This window comes from Prinia subflava, chromosome 11 (genome assembly GCF_021018805.1).
Source record: "Prinia subflava isolate CZ2003 ecotype Zambia chromosome 11, Cam_Psub_1.2, whole genome shotgun sequence".
NCBI lineage: Eukaryota > Metazoa > Chordata > Aves > Passeriformes > Cisticolidae > Prinia > Prinia subflava.
Window position 1 is genome coordinate 20,145,126 of NC_086257.1, and position 25,665 is coordinate 20,170,790.

The window sequence follows — 25,665 nt, forward strand, 5'->3', positions numbered from 1 at the left end:
ACAAGGCAGGAGCCTCCAGGGCCATGTTAATTATCTCAGGGTCGAAGTGGCTGGGAAGCTGTCTCAGACTCCAAGGCAGTCAGATGGCAGTGCCAGCACAGCAAAGTCCCCAAGGTCCTGCAGTTACAGCACTGTCATATTTCAAATGACAGGTAATACTTACGAACATGCCGACACTAACCTCCTCAATTATACTCAATGTCAAGGTTTTTGTGCTGAAGGAACTGCTAATTTTCAACATACACACTTGCTGACAAAAGGTACTTTATCAAAGAAGGGAGTTTAGGGTATCTGCTGCGGATCCTTTTTGACACAGTGGGAATTCTGTCCTCCATGCAAGTTCTCCAAGGATGAAATAAATACTGTCCTTAGTCAGGCACACAAACATCACAACATGCTGTGTTTGCTTTGCTGACAGACAGTGCCTCTGCACAGAAATCTCACTCTGTTAGTAACAGCAGCACGGACAAACAAATATTCTCCTGGTTTTTATTTGAACTTCCTCCAGAGGAAAGGGCCCAGGTGAGTGTGGGTTCCTGGGATGCCACAGGTGCTCCGAGAAGCAGAACTAAAAATCCTCCCCTGCCCTCTGGAGCAGCCATGCCTGCACAATCCCAGCACCATCACCAAGAAAAATGTGAGCACTGATTTTAAAGAGAAAGACATTTGAACATGCAAACGTGATTTCTTGTTTATTCCCGTATTTGCACTTTGCAGACTTTAACTGAAAATGCAATTAAATGAACTTGATTCGACAGTCTAGAGAAGAGATTAGGTGGCAGAGATATGGCTACGGGTGAAGGAACATGGTCTCATTAGAGCCTCCTCTCTGTTCAGGCAGCTTCTCCCACTTGCAGTCATTAATATGAGCTGGAGACAGATTCTGCTGTGAGTTGCACCAATTTAAATCCAGAGCAACTCTCATCTGGCCTCCAATTTGCATTAATGGTCAGAGGTGGCACAGTGAGATGAAGCACGATGTAGGCAGCACCATGCTTAGAAGGAGATGGAGCAGTACCCCAGCAGAGAGGACCAGAATTTAAAGAGACACAATGCAAAGACACACTTGTTTGAAACATTTGTTTTAAAAAAACTCCTGCTAATATTAAAAATAACATTTTAAAAATTAAAGTGTTATAGTTTGCATTATTCTGATTTTTTTTACTTGTGTACAAGAAATTTCAATGGCTCGTCATGATTATTTTTAACATTTACAATGCACTAATGCCAACATCCAAAAATGCCATATTCCTGTAGAACATGCTTGAATAGCTTTTGACATTTTAGCATTTACTTGGTCAAATGTTCAGACTAGAAGAGTATTAGATCTCCTCTAGTTTCCCTTGTCACACTGCACAAAAACAGACAAATTTGGTTTTTAGTAGGCAAATTAGAGCAGCAGCACCCCCATTTGTAACTAATACAAACAGAACTGTGGCTACACAAGGAACTTTTAGCTCCTCATGTTCATACAGGAATTCCTGCACAGCCCTGGGAGGAAAGCTATGACCTCCCTGCATCTCATATCCAAGAATTCCCTCATAATGATTCCTGAATTGCCCATGTTAACAATGAAAGAGCAACCAGAATGTGCTGAGCTACTCAAATCACAAAAGATCTCATTAGTCCTTTGTTAATTCAGAGTGAAAGGGTTAAGGAAAACACACCAGAACATGAGATTTATACACCTGCCTTTCCAACTTTATACAGACATTTTTCAATTGATCTTCTTCAAAAGAGCTGCTGGAGTAATAAACTCATACCCACTTTCATGAAAGGGAATATTTCAGCAACACAGGTTGCATTTTTTGGCAATATGTCTGCAGATCCAGAGCTTGAACTTTGTGCTGAGCCAGCAGATGGATTTCATAAAGCACCATGCTCTTGTACAAACAAAACAAAACTAATCTCTCTCCCAAGGGTCACTAGTCCAAGAAGAAATTCACAGGTCTGAGATTTCCACATGCCCAAACTAATAACATTTAGTATTCACATGGACTCCTGAGAGGTCTGAGATTACTTAATGTTGGACTACTCAACCCTTTGTCAGCACTTTTATGCAGAATATAAAAATTCCCTGCATTTTCTGTGAACAACATGGACTTCTCAAGTCAAAATGTGTAAACATATACCTTAACATACCAACAAATCATTTCCTCCCAACCTTGGTTCTGATGAAAAATGGTCCAAGTAACACAAAAATGAGTTCAGACAAGACAGACAAGAAAAAAAAAATTAGATCTCTACCTGCAATTTTGTTATTAAAGTAAGAACTTTGTGTTGATCTGGCATGAACTGAGAAGACAGCTCATCATACAATTTAGATGTACAGAAGAATTACAGAGTTGTTTACATCTTACCTTAAAAACATATTATGGTGTAAAGATAAACACAAGAAAATATATTTTCTTTCAGTGTTCTTAGCTTTGAATAACTCAGGGCATGTTCAAGTCAGTAGCAGCTTTTTTGGAGGGTTGTTTTTCTTGAGTTTATTTTTTTTTATATGGAAGCTGAGTAGCTAATACCACACTAAAGAGTTCTGAAAATGTAAAGGTTATTCTGGTTTAGGGAATTCAAATAAGCCCCTTTTCTCGCTTAAAATCTAATTTTCAAGCCCTGCAAAATATTGGGATCATTAACAGAAGTCTAAGAATTCCCATAAACTTTAATGAAGAACAGAAGTATCATGTTTTTTTAAAATACATTGTTGATAGTTTTACCTAACTTCCATACTTCTGTTATTACCCTATATATATATTATGTATTACAAACCTGAAACTGCTACATACCCATCTGTAGAGAGGGACAGAAAGTTAAACATCCTAAAAAGCACAAGTTTTCTGGGCAGATTTCATGTGCACCTACTACAGCTCAACAAAATCCATATGCATGTGTTACACTGCCAGGCAATTTTACATGGGGGTAGACACTTAAAAGGTTGTGTTTTTCCTGTATACAAACCTAGGTTCCAGTACACTAAAACACTGATTTTGATCCTGTTAATCATATTATTTTACTAATCTCTGTTCTACAAGAAAATTAGGCTTAATAGATTGAATTTCAGGCAGCCAGAGGTTAAGAATAAATAAGGGAAAAACACTTTCTCTGTTTCTGCTGAAGTACTGAAAACATGGCTTGGTTTAGGTACCATAAAGAAACTGAACAACAGAAGTGCTGCAGGTACATCTTTATCTTTGATTTTAAAAATGCAAGTACTTCAGAGATACAACAGCTTTGGTGCCATAAAAGCGCTGATCTTACGGCAAAACGGGAAGAGCCGTTCAGCATTTTCTGCTGAGAGCTGCTGCTGTCCCTGGGGAGCACAGCACCAAGGTTACAGGTGCTAAATCAGGTTTACAGGGCCATATACTGTGCTGCTACACCATACCTGGGCACAGGACGCTGCCTTGCACCTGCAGGCACACCCAGAGCAGCACCAAGCTCTGCTTAAAGGGAGCCTGGACACAGAGAGGGGCTGGCACACTGCTCACACAACCCCACCACCCCAAAAATATTAAATCTGCCGTTCTTTACTCAGCAGACCTTGGTGTTCCCCACAAAGGTGGCTTAACACTTCAGAAACAATGGGCAGAGACAAAATCTAGATGAACATCTGAAGACCCGGCCCGAAGATTTAATACAAGCCATTTTTCCAGAGCCAGCTGTCAAATCAAAACCACACTGCCAAATTAAGTTTCTCCACACGTGGCATGACTTAATATTTGTTCAGTTCTTGTTCCAGTAACAACCCCATGGAACAGAAGCCTTGGAGAGATGCAATTTGCTATTGCTGCAGTGGCAGCCCAAGTTATCTGGCAGCCTTGCACTCACTAAATCCTTTCAGGACTATCAGTACACCAAGTTTTAAAGGCAACTTTCTAGAACATGCAGGAAATGTTTCTGCAGAAGCCACCAGTAAATGTTAAAAGAAAGCTTAGAAACCAGGATATTCCTAATGCTGTATGTTGATTTTTTTCTAAGGATTCAGTTTTCACAGAAGAAAACAAAGAAATAACCCTAAGAAAAAAGTGCTGTTTTTCTCCCAGTAATTTTTACATAAATCAAATGACATTTAAAAATTTGTAAATGTAAATAGACATTTATTTTCCTTGACCTACTCAGACAAAAACCCCAGTCTCACAATTCAGTGATTCAATGCGAACCAAAGATCTTGAGGCAAATAACCTTATTTAATTCCACAGCAATAAAGACTTAAACTCACGCACAAATATTATCTTTTTTCATCTCAACTCTCAGACATGTTCACATGAACTTAAGCAATTTTATAACTGGGGGCTGCACTGTTTGCTCATTTTTCCAATGCCTATAATCACGATGCAGTCAACTCCCTCTGAACACTGGCAGCATCAATCCCAAGATATTTAAAGGATTGGTGTTTGCCCAGCACTTCTTTCACTCACAAACTGTCTAACCTATAAAAACATCAGATCTCCAAGGCAGCACACAGGAAAGCTGTTCCCAGCTGGGCTGTTTGGCACTGCAGGAGCAGCATGTGGAGGAGGGAATCTCCGAGGTCACCGAATCCCCCGAAGGCAGAAATTCAGGTTATGACTTCAAAAACACTACAGCCACCTTTGCAAGAAAGGATACTGCATGCTTATAAATATGTATCAGAAATATGTGTGTGCACATATATACACACAAAAAGATATTTAAATAAATTTATATCTGCTTCCAGAAGCTGGGCAAGCCAAGCTGCTGCATCATCAGCCTTCAGTGCGTTGGACTGTGCCCCTCCAGGACCTATGAGTGAGGCTCCCAAACTTTGTTTGGAGCAAGGTTTCTCCTGAGAAGGCAGCACTTGGATAATGATGCCCATCACCACCACTAAAGTTCAGCACCACTCAGGTGCTAAAGCTTGAAATTACTGTTTTTCTCCTAAGGTAATAGACTTAAATATTATTTAGGCAGAAACAGATTCTTTCCTGCACACATGTGATGGAAATAATCTGCAAGTACTTTCATTTAGAACTGCTCACGATGTAAAATTATTTCAGAGTGTGGCTTCATTCTAGCATAGTATAAAAATTTATATTAAAGCTGACTGAAATATTTGCAAGCTGTAATATCATTCCAGTACCAAGTCTTATCAAATCAAACCCACTGCAAGAGAGAGTGTTCCCTGATTATTCACAGAAGCAGCAAGCCATGGAAAGGCATTGTTGATCTTACATCCAGAGGTGTATAAAACACTTGCAGCAGATGAGAAAGGATATCCTTCATGCAAACAGCTTTACCTCTCTTTATTACAAAGTCACAAAGAAATTCTTCAATTTTACAGAGTTTTCCCTCTGACAAATATGTCCCTTTTCTAGCAAAAAAACTTTTAAAGAAAACTTGGATGTGGTGAGTTACTCCAAGTATAACATACCTTTAATATTTACTAGACAGCCACTTAGCTGAATATCCAAATACCTGGTAGGCAAACTCAAACATTTCAAACATCACAATTAACATTTTAACTCTTTCACACGTTCAATAAAATTGCTTTGTAAGTTAATAGAGGCAGATGGTCCACAGAGCAAATACAACCCATCAAACAGGCTCCAAAAGGAGTTTTCTGTAGAGCAGGAGCATTAGTGGCTACCTCAGGCAGTCCCTCACTGCCACAGGACACTCCTCAGGGCTGGCAGTCTGCTCACATTCAAATATCCCCAACTGAGACATTCCATATTTCCTTTTATCCCTCTGGCCAGAAATAATAAGTTTGTTTAAGGGGTTGTTTGACAGATGACCTCACTGAAGACAGTCATTACCATCTATCCTCCCTCGTTTCTATGAAAAAGCTCAACTGAGGGAAGCTTTGCGTTTTGTTTTGTTTTATTTTAAATTTATTCTGTTAGTAATCCACTCCTTGCTGTCAGCTGGTGGCTGCAGAAGAGTTGGATTTGTAAGAGAAGCAGCAAGACAAGCTCAAACATGAGACAGGCAAAGCACAGTGATGGGCTGGGAGATGCAAGGCTTTTAGGAGAGCCAGAATTATGTTCCAGCAGAGAACTTAAACTTTTATATCTCCCAGCAATTTCTCAAAAGGAGTAATACTTATATAAATGTAACAGCTGCCCACACAAAAATTAAAGCAGCGATTGCCAGCACATTTTACTTCATCTATAAAGGTGCACACAAGGTAGCAAAAAGTTTTGTACATGTATTTTTAAGGGAAATAAACTCAGCCCAAGAGCAGCTTTCTGACTTCTGAAGACACTTGCTGTTCCCCAAGAGCAAACATCAGGCTTTACAGCTTTGGGAATAAGCTATACATCACGTCCCTGGAAGCCAACACAGCGCCAGGCAAGTGATCCTGTGGGTTTCCTGGGGGAGTATACGAACACAACAACAAAATCCACTAATCAGGAGCACTGGAATTTGACAGAGACAGCACAGCTTCCTCCCACCAGTGACGCTGATTGATGTTTTCTGTACCAGAACTGTCAGTGACTAAAGAGGCTTTAACATGAAGGAGCCTTTGCAGCCCCACGTCACAGTATCTGGGAAGGCTGGCACTGACTGACAAGCAATCAAATATTACCAATGATTGACATCCCTAAAACAAATTCAGAGGTGGGGCATCTCCTGAGAGCTGCTGGTGGGAGCTGGTTTAGCTCTTGGTGCAGTGACTGGCTTTGCTGCACAGCTGAGGGGACAAAGGGCTCCTCTTCAGCCCTGTCCTCACTGCCCAGCCCAAGGAGACCAAAAATAGTGATGGCATGGCTCCCTGGGGCAGTGAACACACGTTCTTCATCTAGGATGTTGATTGCTACACATCCAGGCATCGTGGAAAAGAAAAACAAGTTGGGAAAAAAACAAAAAATTATTTGAAACCAGAGGCAGAACAGAAAAAGCACAAAAATGTAGGGGATTTATTATCTTTGTCATGTCATATTTCCATCCCTGCCTGGTAAACACACTTGTCACCTCCAGTGCCTTTTCTCTGCCTTCTGAGCATCACTTGGCTTTGCCTTCTCTGAGAAAGACACACAAGCAAGAGACGAGAAAAAAGTTATTTCATACTTTTTATATTCTTCTCCAAGTGCTGGTCCAACCCTGAGGAATTCCTGCAGAATCCTAACCCCTAATACTGCACAGACAGCACCATCCCACAGCCAAGCTGCCAGCAGGAGCTCAGGGTTCCGCATTTCAGTTCAGCCTAGAGATCCCACTTATGGCACCATCAGCACCGTGTGGCAAAAGTGCTCAAATCTCTTGGGACAAGGGTCACAGTAGGGCTGTGTGTTCTGAGTGAGACTAGCACCTGTTGCAAATAAAAGTGAGATTATTTATACTTGCCAGAAGTCTAGTCTACCGAGGAATAAAATAAATTTAACATTCAATTAAGGAAACAAGAGCTTACTTTTAGTACAGATGAGGAGCATGACGTAAAGCAGAGCATCCTGCCATCCATCATGCTTAGGATGATTTTAATGGATCTTTAGAAACGCTTATGGAACCTGTGAATTTCTGGGCACTACTTTGTGATCAGCAATAAAAGAAATTCATTCTCTAGTTACCTCCTAAAGCAACTTAGCATACCATGTATGATGAAGAATTATAGTCTGCTTGAGAAAAGATACTTAACTCCTTACAATGCAGCAATAAAAGATGCCTGATCAGAGATGAAATTTGAAAGCTTTGAATTTGATGGGCTTTGAGAATACCCCTTTGCAGAGTATTATATTTTTATTCATTTTTTTCCTTTTCAAAATGATTGTTTTCCCACACTCTCTCTAATACAACCACACAGGCAGAAAATAGTCCATATTTCTTTTCAATTATGACAAATTTCTTTAACCATTTATTACAGTAGAGAAACCTAGGCAAAAAAAAAAACACCCAACAGTATAAATCACGTATTTTGCACTATCTGCACCTCAAGAAGTTATGTCCAGAATCAGACAGGAGGATGACTGCTCAGATCTTTTTTAGTCAGTGTGCATCCCCTACAGTCACTTGTACCCACACACCCCCTCTTCTGCTCAGAGGAACCATCCTTCTTCCTCTGCTGCTTTAACCTCTCCTCATATTTACTATGCTCTGAAGAATTTTAATAAATATTCCATGTCATATCCATAAAGCAAATAAAAATGATTAACTAACAGTCAGCACAAATGCCTCTAAAGCAGCATGCACTCCTCTTTCATGCAGGATCATCAAGTTCAATACCATGATAAAGGTTAAGTTTATTAAGCATTAGAGAGAACTGAGTTCTCATCATTCAACCCTTCCTTTCTCCCCCCCACCTTTTTTTTTTTTTTTTTGAGAAAGTGCAATAAAAGGAGGTGTACAGCTAAATGGTGACCTTTAGAAGTACTGTCTTCCTATGGGAGGAAATGTTCTGTATTTGATTGTTACCTTTCAGAAGATTAATTAGTCTGGCGTGCTAATTGATATTTTTTGGTAGGTGAGAACAATCAAATAATTTGTTTCCCTTTAAAGGAATTATGTAATAAATGCAATGCAATGAATAACTGCAGTGTTCTATAATAGCATTATATTTGTTTTATGTTTAAAAACGTGTCAGAAAAAAAAAAAGAAAAACATTCATTTGAGTAAAGTTATCTGACAGCATTATGAGGCACAGTGGCTTTTTCAGCCAGCAAGTCCTCCATGGATTTTTACATCACCAAAGCACCAAACCAGTGCCCTTCCTAGATAGGAAGTGTTTGATTCAAAGGACAGGAGTGTCCCAAAACAAACCCCCAACAAAACCCCAGAGCACACTTCTTTTGTTGTACCCCACAATATGATTCCTTTAGCCATGATTTATGGAGATCAGTGGGAAAGGGACGAGGGGAAAAGGCAACCTTAGTTCAAGCCCAAACTATTTATATGCCCAGACTGGAATCCTGGCTGAAAAGCAAAATAACTGGGCACAAATTGAGGGGTTTTTTTGTTGTTTTTTTTTTTGCATTTCTTTCAGGAAAACAGCTCCAAGGTTGTGCTTGCTTGCCTGCTCAAGCCTGGTGAAGCAGCTGAGATACTTTTTTTGTCTTCTGTCAAATTCTCTTCTAAGGAGGCTTTTGACTGCTGGGCTCTCACTCTCTTGGTTTTGGGAAGATAAATCTAGACAGATTTGTTGATAAGGAATGGCAGAAAACAAGCAACGAGACAGGAGGAGGAAGACATTTCCTAAATGAGAGGTATGCTTGCATCAGGTACAAAGGACAAGAATGTATATTGATGACTTTTAAACTAAAACTATACCGTCATTATTTCACTCTTTTCATAACTGGAAATGAGGAGTAAGATTAATTTTACAGCAGCAGATTTTCCCCATGACTTCAACAGAATTAGATTAAATTAATGTTTCAGTTGTGCTTAATCTAAATTTTTGTCTTCTAAGCTGTAGGCAAATGGTTTCTAATCACTATTTCTGTACCATCTCATGTTAAAGGTTCATCAATTTTGTTTCCCACCAGTATGATTAAACTCTTATTCAGGCAAGAAAACATTGCTAGTAAGGAAATCAATTTCTTTTAAAACTCTCTCATGTACTTCCATTTAATAGATTCTTCAACCAAAACAGGAAAAAAATCACTGGTCTTGGAGTGATTTTCTAGTTTTATGCTGAGCTGTGAGATTGCGATGTTTCTCCCCTCTAATTCTACCTGTCCCAGACTAGCAGCATACAGGACAATAAATCTGAACTTCCTCCTACACAACTCTTAAAAAATAAAGAGCTGTTAGAACCATAAACTGACAAATAGTGCAATTTTAGCTTATTTAATGAAGGACAGAATGAACTTCTACATTAGAAAATGTAACTCCAATTAATATCCAGAATAAAACACCCTGTGCTATTATCAAAAAGTCATAAAACATCTGGGGTTACCAATAATCTAGCTGGAGAGTACAATATATAACAGAAATGAAATGCCTTACTGCTGCTCATCATTTTCCATCTTTACAACTGTACTGTTCTCACAGATTAATTACAGATATTATATAAGCAAATTGTATCCCGATGCCCTGGAAGGCTGGCACTCCAACAGCTGCAAGGGCAAAAAAAACCCATTAAATGGGTGAGATCCTTTCCCTGCCAGGTCTGCCAGCAGAGTGATTTCACAAGATGCCACTGCCAGGCCTTTACCTTCAGCTGTTCTTGTGAAATATTTCCCCCATGAGCACCTTATGCATTCCAGCTGGTGTTAATAGGTGAAGGAGTTTTTGTGGTGAGGGAAGGGGAATTTGGGGGCTCCTGACACTGCTCTCAGACAAACCAGTAAATAACCTGCCAGCAGCACAGCAAGAGGGAACTCTGCCATTTGGAGTTAATTTGGTTTAAAGGTACAATAAACATACTGGAGGACAAAGTCAGTCTGTTACATTAATATCTACTTAATTTAGGGTAAATGCACATTTTAAACACAAGAGGTACTGAGGCACTCCTAATGCCCAAGCTCTGATGGAAAAAGCCCTTTTTGAAGAAAAAAACACACCAGTACAGGATTTCAACCCTAGCTATCAGCCCTGGTGCAATGCCACAGCTTTTCAGACCTTTAGAGATTTTGGGGTTTTCCCCAAAAAGCCCCATCTGGTTTGGGAAGCAGGGAGAAGGGAAGTGCTCTCCCTAACAGCTGCCCCTGCTCCTGATTTTTGGGAGCTGGCTCCAGCAAGCCCAGCTCTGAGTGGGAAGGAGAGTGGAGCACATCTCTGCAGCCAGTTCATTGCCAAGTGTCCCTTCTGCACTGCTGACAGGGCGAGGACAAGGACTCTGTGTCACTCTGTGTCACCCTGGGTGAGGACAGTCACCTGTGAGCCTCACAAGCACCTGCACAGAACAAGGCATGTATTCACAACATGACAATCCACCCTGGCCTGCTTAGCAACAGTCTTCTTCCTCTGTGAAGCATTAAGAATATATTTTTAGTTACTTTCAATAGCACCACACCTATATGATAACATATTTAATTCCTTAGAAAAATAAACTCAGCCTCCAGCAAGGATAGCTTTGTATCTCACCAGCAGACACGGGGTTTTGACAGCTGACTGGTCATAAACAACCAAAGGTTTGAACAAAAGATAAAATACTTGTGTGGGCCACCATTTCTGCCAAGAATTTCAGTGAAAAGTGAGGAACAGCAAAGACAGAGGATAAAATACCACAGCCTGGAAGCAAAAGAAGTCTGCAGACAACAGTGGCCTGAAAGGAAGGGGAAACTAGCAGGATTTGTCACTAGGCATAATTAACAGCTAGGCAAGAAACAGCCAGATTTCAGAGGAAATCCTCCTTCTGTGGAGGTTTAAAGGTGACAATAAAGCTTAAACTGTCAAAAGCATTTGATTAGTATGTTACAGATGGAATTTAAACCTGGCAGGTTAATAATGAAGAACTCCCCACGGTACCCAACTCCCATTAATGCTTCTCCTCCTTTACCTGGACCAATCAACCTAAATTCATGGTTTCCCACCACCTGACAAAATACAGCTGCTGATAAACAAACAGCTTTTCCTAGAAACAAATTAAATATTTATGCCATTCTATTATGATGTAAACACTTTGACATTATTTTCTAGCTGTAGATCAGTACCTTCACGGCAAAATTTAATCATGCACTGTTCCCTGAAAACTGCTTAAAAGTATGTTTTAGAAACTGTTCACAGAAGGTAATAAACCATACTCAGAGTCACATAAAACTTATAATCATTGTTCCAGCCATTTTAATACTGAAAAACAACTGTGCAGAAGTTGAACAGCCTTTGCTAACACCACACATGCCCCTTCAGTTCCTCATTAGCTGATAATACTCCAGGTGCCTGTAATGCACAATTCAAATGCCTTGCTTACCAAAGTGTTTAGCATTCCACAAATAAGTCTTTATACCAATTAAATCCCTTGTTATTATTAAAATGCTTCCATACTGTTGTAATAACAGAGGATAACACAGCCAATGCTACTCTAATTGTGAGGCTATTCTTTGAGTAATTGTGGGATTTATGAGTAATCATTGCTAAGGATACGCCACTATTCAGTACACAGTACAGAAAACCTAATAATACCTTTCAAATAAATTTGATTTATGTTACAGTATCTTTTAAGTGTGGCATGTACACTAAAAAAAAATCTTCCCAAGCCACCGAGAAGCAGTATTTTATAGGGCAGTAATTTACTGTAGCAATTTCACAGTAATTTACAAGCACAGTAATTTAAAGTGTATGCAGACAACAAAAATCTATTTTTCTTCTCAAGATCTGAAAATATTGCTAAATATCAGGCTCTATCCAAGAGGAGATTATTATTTTTCATTTTCTCTAGAAAAGGCAAATTAAGAGGGATTATTTGCTCCCAGGAAACTTTCAGGGCAAACTCAGGAATGAGTCCAGATTCCCTATCAAATAAACCAGCAGCTCAAGAACCTGCATTATCTCTGCAGAAATATTTAACAGCAGTGGCTTAAAGTTTAGTCCATTTCTAATCTGTTCTGCTGGCTCTATGTACAGTAGGAGAAATACTTCATTCACCATGAGAGTAACTAAATCCATTACTTATAAACCCATCTTATTACTTGAGGAATTTATCTTACTCCTACCTGGACAAAAGTCTAGGGAGCTGCAGAGCAAGGAGCTCGTACTATCAAAAAGATTAACACTAACACATTTAGAAACTGGCAGGAACTCTAAGGAAATCAATAAGACTTTCAACAAGTAACTTGACATGATCATACACTCAGTTCAGCTAAAGAACAAAATTAAAAACCAGCCACTACTGAAAAACTTCAGCGTAAAATAGGAACAGAAATATTTTAGAGAATTACTTAATTATTAACTTACATATATGGAGACATTTAAAATGATTTTCACACACAGGACTAGTCAAAGCTGCAGAAGCCAGTGTAGCAAGGGAGAAATACAGAGATTAGATCATTTCTTCCAGGATGAATTAGCCCCAACATTCCTCCACCTGTAGCTGATCTAACACCCCTCCTACCCAAATCCATCCAGCCTTTCACTTTTCACTCCTGGAAAGCTGAGACAAGTGTCAAGGAGATCTCCACGTGTTCAGCTTCCTCCCCAAGGAGGATTACAAAGCTTCCACTGTGGGACACGAGCTGAGCTTCACCAGGGCAGACAGAATTGTCACTATGGGATGAACAAGGGAAAAACCAAGGACCAACTACTGGAGTCACCTCGAAGAGACAGAGACACACACAAGCCCCTTTCACACATCTCTGCAGCATTTACTCAGCTTCACCAGCAAGGGCTACACTTGCATTCTCATCAGCTTGGGAAGCTCCAGGTTCCCTGCACTGCTTTAACATACCCGTAACTGCTTGGAAAAGAATAATTTTCTAAATTGCGTATCTGTGATGTTCATTTCTAATAAAGAAGGAAAGTGCGAGGATTGTGCTAAGCAGCAAAATATCATCTGGCAAAAAAAAAAAATGGACACAGACAAATACATTAGAAAGAGGTTATTTGTAAAAATTGTTCTCCAAGATATCAATATTTACATACTACATACAAAATATAATAAATACAAACAGAGAAAGGAAGTGAAAAATCACAACAAGCTGCTACAGATAAACAAATCTGTTTATTTTTTCCTTCAGAAGACATTGGTTATTCAGGCGAAACACTCTCTTAGCAAATCATGCCAAAAAGAGAAGCCTAAATATTCCAGAGATTAATAACAGCTAAAGTGTTGCTTCTGGTCTCCTGCCCAGTGAATGCTGTTCTAAAGGAACAACAATATTACTATGCCAACCATCACTACACAATGCTGGGCTCCACCTCTTCCTTTTTTAAAAAGCAAATTACCCACACACTAAAAAAGAGACATTTACTGATTTTATTAAGTATCAATCAGATGGACAAAGCTCACCCAAAAGGCATTAGAATCACCAAGTGAAGCCTGGCAATTCCACATTACCAACAGCATTCAGCAGCATCATAAAGGAATTTATTACAGAAAAGAAAAAGGAATCTTGTCACACAGATACAGCTCTAGACAATTAAAATAGTAAGATAAGAACAGATGTGAAAAGCTCTTCAGAAAGATAGCTGTTCTCAACAAGTCTTTAATGGAAAATCAAATTCTTATTTAGTGCACCCAGAACACATCTCTAAATACATTGCACATGAATTGACACTGTGCCTCAGGGGCAGCAGGTTACTGCTAAATAACAACAGCATTTCCACCCAGGGCAGGGGCCTCAAATTGCACCATTAAGTATCAGGTCACAGAGACTTCATTCAAACTGGGGCCTCACCATGGGGAAAAAAGAAAATCCTCACTTTCCTAGAATGTTGAAATTGTGTGGTCTGAAAGCTGAAGGTTTGTGCTCTGACTTTGATCAGAAGCTTTCCTAAAATTTTCTCACATATAGATGTGCCATGCACTCTACAAGCAGCTTGTAGCACTCCAACATTTTTTTGCAGTGTTCTTACAAAATTATAGCACACTAAACGTTTTGTGTTTTTTTTTTCTTTTCGCAAACATGTAAAATTGGAGGGAAAAAACTGTTTACATAAATTATACAAGCACTTTGCATACATGCAAAAAATTTGTTTTAGCAAAGCAAGTATCTGCACACATGAGATTCCAACCCATTTCCTTACATCCAGGTATCCAGGGAATCATGTAAGGTTTTCTTTCTTTTCTGTTGTTTTATTACATGGATTCTTTAATATGTGAGGCAAGCAAGCACAGTTTCATTAAACTAATGATGAGAAAGGCAGAGGCAGCAAATTGGTACAGTTAGAAGGCTCAGATTAGTAATTTATGACAGCCAATCTGATCTTTTAGTGGCAAAGTACGTACAGAATATTGTATGTCTGAACTTTTTCCTGATGATTCATTAATCTACTTGCTCACATACATCCAAATTGTGCTGTCAGCATGTCCACATCCCCAGGCAGATGAATATGGGAGCAGCCCTACCTCTGCATCGACAGAAAAAACTCCACAGTGCTTGGGAGTGATCACTTGCAATGAAAATCTTCCTCATTAGCCATTTTTACAGAGCAGACACCACTTTGCCTCATTGCCAGCACCTCTGCCTGTCCACACCTCTGACTTCCCATCTTGGTGTTAAAAGATAAACAACCTTTCTCTGCCTTCCAAGCTGTCACTCTGAAAGCCACCCATGGGCAAAATCACAGCTACGGCAGGAAGTCATTAAATAAATTAAGTGCATGCCTCAACCCATCGTTTGAATCAATGTATGTAAAACACGGGCAGCGAATAATACAATAAACTGTTTAAGCACCCTTATCTTAATTTACATTTACTCCTCTAGTAATTTAAATTACTTTTTTTGCAGCAGCAGCACCTGGCAGAAATCATTAATATGATATTTAATTTGTATATGCATTACAGCATTATCCAGAAACACAAGTGCAGGAGCAATATGCCAAACACAACACCTTGAATTTCAACCTAATTTAACTGGACTGATTTTTTGGATGAAGTGTAGATCTCCGTTAGGAATCCATATGCAATTCACTTTAACCAAGAGCTTCACACAAGAGCAACTTATGAGATGAAGGTAGAATATACCAAGAGTAACACAGAGTCTGAGAACACAGAAAATACTCCTTTGGGTTTTGCTTTTATCAGTTTAGTTGATAACAATGCCTAAACAACACAGTGCCATTTATTTTGATTACAGAATTTTTATTTTCATGTGTAAGCCACCAGTTTACAGGCAAGCCCAAAAAACCATACACGTCCTTGGTAACAAACTGAGCCCAGCTCAGTCGAAAAGCACTTCATGCCCTCCTGTCCCCTGGCAGGGATGGCAGCTGAAGGGGCCCTGGGTGCCACCACCCCAGAGTTTCACCTGGGGACAGCTGACGGTCCCTGTGTCAGTGGATGGCACAGCCAGGCCATCCCAGGGGGAATTACCAGACACCTCTCACAGGCAGACCCACAAATATGCACCAAAGGATGGTGTCGTGGTTCCGCTGCCCTAATTCCAGGGTGGTTTGGCACATCCCACATCTCACCCACTCCAAGGCTTGTCCAAGGGCCAGTTCCCTGTCCCTGGCTTTCCCCGTGGATCTCTGGTGTTGGCTGTGCTCCTGTGCAGTGAGGGATGGCTGGTGAGCATCTCCCTAACTGCACCATGTGAAACTCGATGGAAGGAACCTGTTATTGATGGCACAATGCATTATAATGGAATCTTATATAGATCTTATGGATTTCTTCACCTACAAGCATTATTTCAGAGAGAGGTTTAAGCAAGAGTCAACCTGACTTTTGTTTTTATCTCACGACTCTGACAATATAATTAAGCTGTAAATGATATATCAAAGTGCCATACACAAAGATGAATTGACAGGAGTAATTTTTACTGCTCAGAAGCCTCTGGTTTCATATATCATAATATCCTGTAAAGCAATCCCATGACATCTGCTTGACTGTAAAAGCAATAGCTTGGTACAAACCTCAGTTCATCCTTCAAACAGGCATTTGTGCTCCCTGCTTATTACCACCACTACCTGCATTACTGCAGTTGGAACCTGCATCATACATTATTTCATTTCTTTATTAACTGCTAACCACAAACAGAGGGGAGAATGTGCCATATTCCTGTAGTTTTGTACCTACAAGAATGAGAACCTCATTTACAGCTAGGATCCTAAGGCACTGCTGTAATGCAATTATTATTATCATCACCATCACTATCAGTCCAATCAATCTGACTGTGTGCTTCTAATGAGTTCGTGTCTTAGGGCAGTTAATGTTCACACTATTTTTTTGGTGGGTTTTTGTTGTTAAATAACCGTTTTTGCAGCAAATAAATTGAAAGCTTGATCAAAGAAAAAATTAGTATTTAGAGAGCAACTATGAAAAATCTGATTATAGCAAAACATTATCAAGAAGAGCAGATTAACCCAGCTCGTTAGAGGGGTGAATTGTATTTTCTGGGTTAAGAGATATGACTTGGCCAACAGGCAATTTCCTTATATCTTTGCTTCGTCTGTAGAAGAATAAAATAATTTCCTTGAAATAAATAAATTATACAGGAAAGATTAAATACTCCCCCACAGAGGCCATGTGTAGAAGGAATGCTTGCTATTTAAATGGCTGTTTTGGCAAAACAGAAATTAGGAAGATTTGTTTCCTGCACATTCCTGTGAAATTCATTCCAGTAAATTGCCCCACCTTGCTCTGAGAACACCAGGGACAATCCTCTCTTGGCCATCAGATGCCAGAGAACTTCCAGCTTGAAAAAAGAACCCAAACTTAATTTGTTGTTGTCTGATAAAATACTCTGCTACAGAAGTCCCAGCTGTGAATAATCACCATTCCACCACATGAATCAGTCCCTTGTGCATGGATTTACAGGGATAGGCTCATTGTCAGCTGCGTGTTTGCAAGCTTTGCATTGAAGCCACCATTTCCAAGGCAAGAATATAAAGAAAAGTGAAGGTGAAAACTTTTTCATTATCTTAGAAGACAGCCTATTACCTATATCACTTTCTCAGATATCCATCCATCCACACCTAATGACTCCTATGATTTAGTCAGAACACATCCATAAAGATGATTCATGGCTGCTATGCAGCCACTTGATGTTAATAGCAAAGCTGATGTCTTAAATCACAGCTGTTTCCCTATGATAGCCAAGGGGCAAGGCAATACTTGGGAAAACACAGGGAAGAATTTATTAGAGCAACCCTACAAAAGCAACATTTAGAAGAAAAATGTAACGCAAAACATCAGGGTCGAGAGTATTATAAGCAAAGAAATAAATAGTATCAGATGCTGCACAATAATCTGCATATGTTAATATTGCTAAAAGTTTACCATATCTAGGTTAAAAACTTCTGTATTTGATTTTAATTTTATCTGTAATCATTTCTTGTTGTTCCACTAGCACAGAGACCTGTATTGCTTTAATAACATGAGGCAAGTATCATTCTTTCCTGTTAGTAAGCATTTCACCACAACTAAGAAGAGTAAATTTCAACAAAACTAAGTCTGATTAAGTTAAATTAAAGTCTGATTAAAGTTAAAGAGATTTGCTGATGTTTAATTATATTGATCAAGGAACAGATAACACAGTATATTAAGAGTATCAGTACTAAGCCAGAAAGAAACACCAAATGACTCAGTGTCTCCAGGAAAACTACTTACATCCCTCAATTTTAGCTGGTTACCCAATTCTGCTGGATCACAGAGCAAAAAGGGTTTTACAGGGCTGAGTCCTCTCTATATACACCCCACTCACAGGCAATTTGACTCAGAAACATTTAATTTATGTAGGCTGCAGACTCTGGAGCATTAAAGAATAATACAAGACACCCAGGAAGGAAAGAACACATGAGTAAATTTGGCATCACACAAAAGATGACAATTAGGCACAAGATACCATCAGCTCTTGGAAATCTTTAGCAGATTCATAGATAAAGAGATGTTGCAGCATCAAGCTCTGTTGAGAAATGGGTGCATTTTTAACTAGAACCAACAATCCCTGACATTTCACTTGCTTTCTCCAGTTGCCTTACTCATCGCTATTAAAACCACCTAAATGAATCCAGCAGGATTTCTGAGAAAGCAGTGAATGGGCTGTGATTTTGCAAAGCACTGTCTGGTTCCTGCCTCCATTCTTTTGGCCTGGAATTTTAACAATAGAAATACTCTAATGTAGAAATAGAAATTTCTACAATAGAAATAGTCAAGTTCCCATTAACAACCAAATGGTATTTTTAACAAGGACTGCCAAAAACTGGGAGAAAAAAATACAGAGACAAGAACATGATGTGCATACACCCAAGCAAAGTGGAATAATTGCATAGATTAACTAGGTCAACTACAGGTATAGATTTCTTTTAAGATGATCCAAAAAGGTATGAGAAATTGCATGTGAAGGCATGCTCCAAGAGAATTCCCACATGCAAACAGGCTTGTCTTACTCAAATCAAGGGAGGCAAAACTGAAACCACCTACCCCAAGGAGCTTCCAGTGGAAGGCAGTTCCTATTTCTCAACTTGCTCGCTGGGAAGTAGCTGTGGAATAACCGGAGTGACGGCCGAGCACATGTCCCACAACTACTTCTTCATGATCTTTCTGTCAGGTGATTTGTAACCAGGAGCCTGGATTGGATAGGAAATTACCTTTTTCACAACTGCTGCCTGGTGTTTTGCCTTGTGAGGAGCTGCTGTGCAAAATGCAGGAATACAGCAACTGGTGCTCTCCTCGCGGGGAGCTCTGAAGTTTTCCGTGACTGTTTAGATTTGCAATGTGATTTTCAATACAAAGCTAAGCCAGTGTATCCAAAACAAAAAGGTGAAAGAAGGTCAGGAACTGCCCTGTTCAAAACAAGCCTTCCATTTCAGGAGGAAAGAGGGGATACTTTCAAAAGGGAAAAAAATCTCTCGACAAGAAAACGTTGGTAACTCTTGGGAACCTGTGGATCACTTTGTGAGTGGTTTTTGGTAGAGGGTGTAAGGGAACACATTAACACACATGCAGATTTCCTGAAGCTGCTAAATGCCCATGAAGATTTTTAATTTACAGATGTTTTCAGTTACCAGGAGTCTTTTAACCCTCTCACTACTTTCTTCCTGATTTTTAAAAAGTTATATTTAAACAGAGAAGATGGAATGGAATCAACGAGGCTCAAGCACGCCATCAGGAGAACCTCTCATTTCTGGAAGTGTTGAAACACTAGGTTTGCAATGAGAAACTGGTGCCAATCCTAAATAAATCTGAGGTTTTCCCCTTAACTACCTGCATTGCTCAAAAAGGAGGTGCTTCAGCATACAAATTCAATGAAGCCCCTGGAAATCTGCATGTCCCAGGCACAGGAGCACTCACAGACCCCCTGACTGAGGCAGAACCCCAGGGAGGGGTCAGCACCAGGACATTTTGTTACAAGCCACCCTTAATCTGCCCTGTGAACCCCAGAGCGGAAAAAAGAGACTCCTGAAGGCTCCTGCCTTGGGAAAGGAATGAAAAATTGAGAGCTGGGGAAAACCTCTCTCCTGTGCACTCCATCAGTCCTGTCTGAAGTAGAGCAGCAGAGTCAGAGGCAGCAGCAGGAGCACTCCCTGCTCCCTGCCTGGGAGAAGCAGCAAGGAGACGTCTCTGCCCACGGGGTGGGACCCTCCCGACACACCAAACCCTGCCCGTGCTGGCACTGCTGGCCCAGAGCCTCCAGGGGAGCCAAGAACACCATCTGACAGATAAAAACATGTATTAAATTAAATACCAGGGCACAGCTTCCCATGGCTGCTGAGCGCCCTACTCCCATCTCCCCAATATCAAAATCTGTGGATATTCAGTAACTGCAAACACGGTTTAAATATCATTGCACACATTCTTCTCCATTGTTAGTGCAGGAGGAAAAAGAGACTGAAGCAAAACAAAGCCAACTACTGAAGAACTACCTGCCATGGTGAATTAATGGAGTTTTGGGATCCAGGAAAGTTCCTGAAGTTTCTTCCTCCTCTTTATAATGCCGTGCTCCTAATTTACTTCATTTATATTAATAAACACTGGATTACACAACTATTAATCTAGTTGAGAACTGCACTAAAGCTCACTAAATCTGTCTCTAATTATTATGATTAATGGTGCAAAATGATCGGCTTCTCAAATTAACAACCTAAAGCAACTGGTATAGGATAAAGGATATTTTTCTTAGTGAACAGGTCCTTTAGTCTTTCTAGTTAATGAAATCTTGAGCAGTCCATTCAGTAGTACTACATTCTAATTCACCATGACTACCTATTTACGTAGATTTGCATTGATTATGCTGCCATTATGTATTTATTTAAGATTAATTATTTTTAAATTGCACTAAAACTCTGTCTCATGCTTAGTATAACACAGCAGATATAGATCTACAAGAGCTGACTGCCTTGGCCTTATTCTTTTTATCTCTGTATCCAGAAGTTATACTAGATTTCTTCTTTATTACTACTCTTACTCCTCACCAACACACTAATTTTCAAAGGACAAGTTCTCCATTTAATACCTAAGCTTTGCAAAACAGTGTCTGGCACTTCATTAATTAATAAATTTTAAAAAATAATACTGCAAGAATTACTGTTACTGCTGCATTCCTCCATTACTCCTGTGATTACTACTCGAAAGTCTGTTATTTTACAGGGGTTTTTAAAGAATGTTAAAGCAATCTCATCATGCAACCCATGTTAATTAAGAGAGACACTATTAGGAAAGTCTTAGCAAACCTCAAAGAAAGTATGAAGTATTTTAAGTTCTGAGACCCTTAGATTTGGGTTCTTACATTGGCAGTTCTGCCCAACCATCACTGAAGACAGCTGAGCCAAAGTCAACTCACAAATACAATTTGAGAAAAGATGCTGAAAAGAAGAAAATAAAGGTAACCTCATCCTTTATCACCCTCAAACTAAAAAAAGCTTCTCCCACCCCTTAAAGACAAAGCATCCAGGAAGGACCATGTCCACTACACTGATTTCCAAATGGGAAGACAGCAAGCACCAAGCCACAGTGTGAGGACTAAGAGGGAACAAAAGCCCTTCAATAACATTCAGATGAACGGTAGATTCCTTTGCCATCTAAGACACACTGAAACTTCTGTGTCTTCTCTCCTAAACAAGGATTGATAGCTCTTGCCCAGTGTATTTTCACCAGGAGTCTTTTTTCTCCAGTGTCTCTCATCAGTAAGGCTTTTATTTTTTTCCCTGTGAACTAAAAACATGAACAGCCCTGCATGGAAAATTAAGCCCTGCAGAACATAATGAGAAACTTTCCCACAGCTGCAGAAAGCCTAAGGGATTTTTCATTAAGAATTCGACTTCAAACCACAGAGATATGGTGAACGCCATGGGGATGAAATGTGTGTCTCAAGAGTGGCAAAGGCAACTGATGTTTCTACTTTGTCCTTCCTCATCACAATCCATTCCTAGGACAATTGGAATATTATTTAACATATTTAATTTTTCTATTGCAAAGAACCAGCATCATGTCCATGTTTTTTATTTCTCCTGTCCTTGTCCTGTGGCATTTTAATGTGCAGTATCATTGTGACAATTGGCCTTCTACTACAGGTCTCACATTTTCCACTGGGAATTTTTTGTGGGCTATGGCACATGGGAAAACTTGCACGATTTATTATTCAGATCCTCCTGAACCAGACACTGACTGCATCCCTCCATCGCACTGTCCCAAGGCAGATGCCACATAGTTCATACTCCCTATTTTTCCCTATATTTACTAATTTTTTATCATTTCAGAGGAGCCGTTCTCTGACACAAGATTGAGAAGAAAATATAGAAGTGCTAATTTCAAATAAGGATTGAGGAGCTAGCAGAACCTACAACACTGCTGGTGAAGAACTTGCTCCCACTTGAAGATTCCTTTTAAAATTTTCAAATTACATGCCCAGTTTAAACAAGTTTGTGTTCATTGCTTCTGTCATCATCTGAGCTAATAACATTCATTCTTTAGCACACCTGAGTAACCAAGGCAGCAAAGATTAAAAGGGAAAGCCAATAGCTAAAACAACTGGTTTGGCAGCTGCATGGAAGAACAGGAGTGGTTCAACCACGAAATTCTCACATATGAGCCTGGGAATGCCCTGCAGAGGACACACTACTGGCTGGTGTGTGGGAAACCTAAGTGCGAGACTGTTTCAACATGAGAGGCACATTTGAATGCTCTTCAAAGCAATTGTGAAAGCCATGCAAAACCCACCCAGTTCTGCTTGGAAGGTTATTGGGAAATGGCAAATTACTCATCACTGCGTGGTTTTCCTTCTGTTTCGTTCTAACTAACCTGAAAAATCTCAAAAAATACTTCTAAAACCTGAAAACCTCACCAAGTGCACCCTCGACACTACTGCACTGTTATCACCCCTCTGTGAGATGAAATGTGAAGATAAAAAGCCAACAAAAACTCCTTTAAGTGAAGGAATTGCACTGTATCCATAACTAGAAGATATAACCGCAATTGAAAGTGATGGGATATTGCTCTCTGCAGGTTCCTGAGCTGCAGAGGTGAGAGGGGGCATGGGGGAATGTTGCTCCTAATGCTGGAAAACTTCCACTGTAATGCTGTAATTAAGCCTCATATTTAAATATTTTAATATATATTTTTTTCCTTTTTTTCTTTTTCTTGACGGAACCATTCTATGGTTCTAACACTTTTCCTCAGGGGAAACAGGTAAAAAGTAAATTGCCAGTTTTACTCAGAGGTAATTGGGATTTACTTTCTTTCTGAAACTATAGTTTCCTTCCCTTACTATATCAGCAGAACCTGGAAGAACAATTTAATCACTTCTTTGACACCCTGACTAGTCCTTTCACTTACTTTTTGTGAACTTGTAAGAAATTCACATTGCACTGAAGAGTAAAACCACCTGAATTTCATCTGCTTTCATGTCTCAACAAGAAATTTCATACAACTCTATCCATCCAAAGTAACCCTGCAAAGTCTAGAGGGTTACTGATGTATTTCTTAGCCCAGAACGAATCAGGAAGAACAGACAGACCCACTTGCAGATACCCTGAAGACTGGAAAATTGTAGTTTGCTTCTGTGCAAAGTGTAAGATAAGCATAATTTGTGAAGGTGTTCATGTGTCTAGGATCTCCCAAGGCTTCTGGTGTGACACAAATTCATAAAACACATTTGTGCCTGATGGCACCTATTATTTTGTATCACTACCACTCACCTCTCCTCTGCTCCCATGAATTTTCATTAAGGCATGAAGAGTCAAACATGTAAGGAGAATTTTAGTAGCAGCTGATTGGGCAAAGGGGATATTGAGTTGCAAATATATTTGCCCCATTAGGACTATTTTACTAATGCCACCGTGAAAAGACAGTAATATCAGGTACCACTTCTGGAATGACATTCCTGCTCGTGATGGCTGTTAAAAATTGTCCCCAGAGCTAAGTTTCACATTAGCAATTAAATTGAGGGGACATGGAACAGGAGTTTAAAGAAAAAAAACCCACAAATGCTGAGAAACCCAGTTAGATCAATAAACTTTAGAGTTACTACTTTAGTCATACCAAAACCCCCTTCTTTTTTAATTTGCACCTTTATTTAGGTGCCATGCTAAAAAATGTTATCAATAGATGCCAGTGTAGAATGCAGGCATTGCTGCTATGAGCACCAGGTTTTGATCCAACTCAGCCTGTAAAGCAGAGAATTCAGGGAAAATACAATTTACTGCAAAGACAATGACACACTGGGTTTTAGACCTCTGAGTGAATAGGAAATACACATCCCCACTGGATTCCCAACACATTCCATACAAAATTCTCACTGATTGTAAAAAGAAAACCCTGATAAAAAAAAAGAAGTCTCTAAGGTTCCAAATCAATACACTCCAACGATGTAATTGCACATGTCCATGTTCTCTACAGATAAATGAAAAAGGGTCCATTTTGTTCTCACATCTGGGAGCCAATTAAGCCACATTCAAGACACTAGAAACTGCTGTGACATACAAAGTCTAGGACCAACAAAACCTTGAAGACTTTGGAATCTGTTCACACTGAGAAAAGTCAGTGCAAAACTTCTTTAAAAAAAAAATCCTGCTAAATTTACATTATACAACTGTACCACGTGCCCACTGCTGAACAAAGAGAACTGACAAATGCTCAGTGTAAGCTTCAACACTTCACAAATAGGAATTTATTTTTGAAGACAAAGCCTTGCATTATTTCCTACCTTCAGCATCATATTCAGAGTTTTAAAACACATACCTTAGGTATCCCGAAGTCAGGATGAAAGGAAGCAACACCAAAACAGACAAAAGCCAAACATCTTTGAAATGGACGAGGTTTGCAATACTCCATGCAGAGAAAAAATTACAGTCCTTAAGATAGAAATTGGTTAGATAAAGGATGCAAACAGGAAGGATGGAAAGACCTAGTAAAGAGCAAGAAATATCTCCTTGGTGGTCGCAATCTGCATTTTATAAATCTGCATTCATTTCAAGTCTCACAAAAACAAGTGCCTGCTGTTGTGAGGAAGTAGAATATAGAGTAATATAGATATATTTTAAAAGAATTATTAATTTTTATTATAACCACCTTATGGCATTCAATAGAGTTTTACCTGATAGGAAAAGTTGGTCAACTGAGGATCACACAGAACAAAAGTTCCTTGCAGGTATCTCCCTCTTCCCACACACAGCTTTCTCAGGTTCTCTATTTATTTTATTTATTTACTTCATTTTCTCTATTTTAAGTAGCCTCCTCACTTGAAGTTAGACTGTGTGTTCCACCTTGAGCTGCAGGTGAAGATTATGGTCCACCCACAGTGAAATTCATAATATAACTTCTCATCAGTTTATCAGAAATAAACCTTTTTGAAAGAGGTAAATCACTCTTCTTTTTAAAACAAGGCTCTCTATTGTTCTGAGACAATACAGCAGAAGTCCTGCAGCACTGTTATTGCCACTCTTACAAATCACAGGTCTTGAATTCTCTGAATAGGACACTTCAACATCCTCTCTCCACCACCACAAATAGTGCATTATTGAGATCTTTGTAAGATTTTTTTTTCAGAAAGCACTGGTTCTTAAAAAAAACCCAAGACATTTCTCAGAAATGGATTCTAAAAACCTCGCTAAGAGCTCTCACACTCTGGAGAAGCTGCTGAAGATTCCCATGTGAGCACTCGAATGCTCGAGGTGGGTGCTCTCTCCCTTCACTTCCATCATCCTGTGGGAGAAAAAGGGTGGGGACTGGTGGGG

General features: G+C 39.5%; 1 protein-coding gene across 6 annotated transcripts in view; it reads right to left on the reverse strand.

The window, feature by feature from the left end:
- The window catches only part of NAALADL2 (N-acetylated alpha-linked acidic dipeptidase like 2), a 417,141-nt gene that overhangs the window by 258,039 nt on the left and 133,437 nt on the right, over positions 1–25,665 (reverse strand). The window contains exon 2 of one of the 6 annotated variants that reach the window (XM_063408210.1): positions 18,917–19,062. The exons of the other annotated variants lie outside the window; for them this stretch is intronic. The gene's annotated coding sequence lies outside the window, so the exon portion shown is untranslated. The remainder of the gene's footprint in view (positions 1–18,916; positions 19,063–25,665) is intronic. 6 annotated transcript variants of the gene reach the window in all.